Source organism: Mus caroli, chromosome 6 (genome assembly GCF_900094665.2).
Source record: "Mus caroli chromosome 6, CAROLI_EIJ_v1.1, whole genome shotgun sequence".
Classification (NCBI taxonomy): Eukaryota; Metazoa; Chordata; class Mammalia; order Rodentia; family Muridae; genus Mus; species Mus caroli.
The window spans coordinates 89,767,567-89,772,588 of record NC_034575.1 but is presented as its reverse complement, the minus strand read 5'-3'; the positions used below and the strand labels follow the sequence as shown (position 1 = coordinate 89,772,588).

General features: G+C 42.4%; 1 protein-coding gene across 1 annotated transcript in view; it reads left to right on the top strand.

Moving 5' to 3' along the window:
• Magi1 (membrane associated guanylate kinase, WW and PDZ domain containing 1) overlaps positions 1-5,022 on the top strand; it is a 631,196-nt gene that overhangs the window by 579,014 nt on the left and 47,160 nt on the right. The window lies entirely within an intron of this gene.

Sequence of the window (5,022 nt, the reverse complement as noted above, 5' to 3'; positions counted from 1 at the left end):
TTCCCAATGGAGTAGATGCCTGTCCTGTTCTTTCTCTGTGTGACAGGGTTTCCTTCGCTCATGGTCACTCATGATCTTCACTCTGTTACTTTGGGTTGTGCACANTGAGCCTCCCCAGGGCAAAGCTCGTACCCCAAGACGCTGGATCTCCCCGGTCATCTTCTGCTCAGCATATGCCAGAGCTCAGTAAATCTCGGATGAATGAGTAACCTCATGCCAGATCCCTTCTTATGATTCAAGTCTTAGCCAAAACACTGCCTCTTCCATTTACCACTCTGTGAACCACACACTTTAAAGTAGCTCTTCTCAGGCCCAGCTTCTCTCACAGTCACATTCTTCATTGTNATCAAAGAAGAAACTTCTCTCAGGAACTAGGTACTACGGTGCTGATTCTCTCTACAGACTGAATGCTGTAAAATCAAGACTCTTCAGTCTTACTGCTTTATATCATTTTAACTCATGNCATGTAGTAGGGCTTCCAAGCCATGTGTTTAATCTTGTGAGTGCCCCTGTCCTGCATTCATTCCAGCCTGAGCCCTCCCTAGCACTTAAATTTTATCTGCATCAAAACATCGGAAATTAATGTTCTCATTTACTTTTGTTACGTTGTGTCCCCTTTTACATATTCTCAAACAAGCAAAACGAACAAAACAGCTAGTTAGTGAAGANTAGAGTTCCCGGCTTGTTAACAGTATTGGTTTTCAGATTATCATAATTTCTACTTGGATGGAGGAGCCTTGTTCTCAGCCCTCAGTCCTACCCTTAAACGTCTGCAGCTCAGTGGTCTCTCTTTCAGTTCATCCCCCAGTAGGCACACTATTCACAAAAAGCATCTTGCTTGTAAACATNAGTGTTGTGNTGTGTTCTTCAATGCCCAGTTTCTTCCCCCACAATCATTTTCTAGATTCCTTTTAGACTTCAAGGAAAAGCAGATGTGTCCAATGACATGTAGAAATAGTAACGTAGAGCTTTTTGAAATGCTTAAAGAAAACCAAAGTGTTTATAATAGGATAGCCATGTCTAGAGACCCAGTGGAAGGAGAATTGGAGCCATGCTGAAGACAGTGCCCACCAGTGATGATGTATGTTTTTATTATTTGTTAGATCCTCTTTGTGTGTCACAGTGACTGCAGAGTTCACCCTTACAACACCCTTTGCCCATTTTTTTTTCTTCACTCTTGTCAGTCAGAGCGGGTTGCTTGACACCTCATTTCCTTTAATCCTGAAGGACACTGTGTTCAGAGAAGCCTTCTGTCCCAGCAACTGGAGATTCACTCTTTTCTAGGGTGAGGTGAAATTTTTTAGCTTCTGTTTAGCTTCCCTGACAGTTGATCATTTTATTTTGTCATTAGGGCCAGGACAAATGTTTATCTAGACAAAACTATGCGTCAGCCTGGCATGGTAGCCCACTGTATATTTCTAATGTTCAAAAGTTGAAATATTTCAAAGCGAGCCTGGGATACATATTAAGACCTGGTCTCAAAAATAAAAACAGATCAAAACTCAGGGCTGATAATACAGCTCAGCTGGNANAGCACTGGCCTGGCATGNGTGAGACCCTGGGTTCAGTCCTCTTAGTACACAGAAGAGAAAGTGATGGATCTGCATTCATTCTCAGGGAAAGAAGTGACTCGTGCAAGCTGCAGAAGCCAATGATACCCTAGCAGTTGTTCTCAAATATGTTGTTTGTCTTGCTTTAAAGGGCAGTGAAGATTTTTGTTTATTGCAATACGCATGTGTATATGTGTGTTCATCATTAAAGCTTTCCTTGTTGCAGGAGATAGTACTGTGGGTAGTAAAGGCACCTGGAATACCAGGAGCCAAAGAAAATGGGGTTTCTATGTCTGACCTCCTTACTAACCAAATACTTACATATTGCTACTTTTTCCAATAAATTGTTTGTACCCAGCATCATATAATTTCTTTAAAAACACATTCTTCTCTTTAATAAGGTGAGAGTGGTTTGGGGAGCAAAGTTTATGGCCTTACTATTTAATGGGAGAGAACACTCCCTGTTGGGTTAATGGTCGGTCCTGCTCACTAGCAGGGCATTTACCTTTTGTTGTCTCTGCTGGGGAGTTTAGAAATCCAAGTGCCAGAATTTTCTCACTGCGTAGATGACACTAAGGNTCACACCTTGAGCATACGCNGCCCTGTAAAAGTTTGTTGGATCTCTTAGAAGTAACATTTGCTGCTGCTTGGGCGCTAGGAGCAGATGGTGCCATCCATAANTGCTTTTTTTTTTCCCCTCCCTCTTGAAACCTTCGTACCTTGAGTGGACCATATGAGCCCATTGAAGGTAGGTGCTGGCTGTGTCCCTATGCCTCACAAGTAATATTCAACGTGGTTTATAGAGCACAGCCCTCCTTCCTGCTGCCACAGTATTCAGAAAGAATGAATTTGCCCAGGCCACACCAGGGCTATGCCATGAAGGAGGAATAGCATTCTTCTCAGCACAGGGTGGTCTGCAGGCGATGCTNTCTGGGTGAAAGCTGTGTTTGCATGATTTCTAGGGCTGGGAGAATATATCCCAAAAGTGACCCTTTGACTGTGTTTGAGGGCTTTTCCTGACTGCTTTCTGAATAGTGTTTTTTGCTAAAATAAATTATAAATTGTAGTAAGGAAGTTTGTTCCAGCATTCATATTTATTAGATTTTAAGATTTAATGATCATATGGGCCTAAAACAAATCTTTGATTCCCCCTGCTCCTCCATTTTAAAGCAGCCAAATGGAGTGTCTTGATTTTGGCTACTTAAATATTAATTTGTGGTCATAACCCATTTTTGGCTCCTGTCAAAAGGTGTGGCTTTTAAAATGAAAGTTTCAGCAACTCACTAGCAGTGAAAAATAAAGCCCTTCTTATAAAGAGGTTCTTATTTGTTGCAAAATACAATTCCTCTGAGGTTAGCTGGGGCCTTCCAGCACATCAGTAGGCAGCTTTCCTAGAGGAAACACAGACATGCTTTAGTTGGTTAGCTCTGTTTCTTTAATGCTGATTGATATTGTATTTTATTTGGGATATGTAGGAGGTCTATTCACTGATTAATTTTATTTTAAAATTGCTATCTTACTACCTCATTGAGATCAGAATTCTAAGTAGTAATGAATAATGTCCCTGATATCAATTTGGGAACATTCACAGAAGGCAAAAACTGTCTGTCTGTGTTTACCACCTCTCTCTCTCCAGTTANGTGTCTCTCTGCTAGCCACACTCCGGCGTTATGTTTTGGAAGCAGTGGCATTGTTACCTGTAGAGAGAGCTCATTCCTTTTAACTCGTGTGGAATGCTTTGTGGTTGGTTACCCTGCAGGCTATATAGAAGTTCTGGTAGTTTCCAGGTTTCCTGTATATCAGGATGCTGCAGTGTGTGTCTTTGTGAAGGCACTGTAGGGAATGTGAGATCGTTCCTCCTTGGCAGAGAATGAAAATACCCATTACCCTACAGTGGCGTAAGAGACAGAGATTGCCCAGATATGAGTCTGACTAAGCCAGTTGGAGACTCTACAAGAAGTTCTGTGGAGGTGGGTCAGTGNGATACTGATCAATCNAGATTAATAAAAATTGACGGTAGATTAATAAAAATTGACGGTAGTGAAACTTGTCTTAGTCTATTAAGTGTGTATTAATGAAGAGAAAATGTGAACATAACAGTGTAACAGTATGTAGCTTGAAGCATATGCAGTGACTCATTAATGTAATGTGATACAGATCCNTTAAGGACAGCCTATTGACCAATAAAAGCGCCCGATTCTTTTAAATTAAAGTCATATAAAAATTGTTCCACTCAGTCTGAAATCTGTAAGTAATCCTTCCCTAAATCTTTTTATATGTTAGTTAACTCAGCAAAAATGATGTTTTTTTTTTTACCCTGATTGAAATCAACTGATCCTAATCACTTTTTCACAGATGATGTCAGTTAGCCAAAGAAGGTGAAAGAACATGGTGTTGGAATGCAACCAGGACAGAGGCTCTCAAAGATTTTGTGTTATTGAGTTGCCTTAATCTTAAAAGGCCAGCCTTGCTGCTTTTTCATTCATTCATTTCATTCACTAGTGCAGACACTGAGTTGCAAAAGACTCCAAAGTGACCTGCCTGCATTTGCCTCACTTGCAACAGTAACACTCCTTCTGCTCCATCATAAGTTTTTAAAATTACGTGCCTGGGGTGACTGTTACCTTGGCTTCATAAACACTGAGAAATTGTGTTAGTGCTGCAGGTCGCTGCCCCCCTGAGGTGGGTAGGGGGACACTGGGACTGCACTTGTATTTTTTTAATGAGGTCTTATCTGAGAGTACTCTGTCAGACCTCAGTTTGGTGATAGGAGGAGCCTTGCCAGACAGTGCCCCCAACTTCTCAGAGGACCTGTGACTCTAGCCATGCCTCACCAGCAGTGTGAATGTTAGCACTGCTCATCTGAGCGGCTCCCTCCTTCCTCACCAGCCCCCACTGCTTCCTGTTCTTTTCGCTGATTTAGCATGGCTTTAGAACTGACAAGTGACTTCCCAGAGAGTTGAAATCATCAGGCTACATCAGAATCGCTTTTCAGAACCAAGCTGAAGTGTCTGCAGAGACATCCCATCCCAAATGTAGCTTTGGCATCTGTGCAGGTGAAATCAACATCTCGTGGTCCAACCCCCTGCTCAAACAAGGAAAAATAAATAAATAAAGAGGTGGCAGTGGGAGAAAGATGACTTTTCAAACACCAGTGTGTGCTTGTTTTCCTTTCTCACCCCNCTTCCCCACACTTGTCTGGTGACAGGGACCCCATAAGCCTGCCTCTGATTGCTGCTCACTTTCCTAGAAGTGATGAGATCACTGGTTCCTTCCGGCTCTAGCCCTCCCCCTTAAGGACAGGGTCTGAGGACAGCCCACCAGGTTCAGCCACCACCTTTGTCGCCTTTGCCTTTTTCCTTCTTCCTTAACTGTCTTTTCTTTCTCTCGGCTTTGTGAAATTTCCCTTGTTCCTTCCAAATGGCATGCTTACCTCTCCAGAGCCCAATCCAAACCCAGGTTGTTTCCAGAA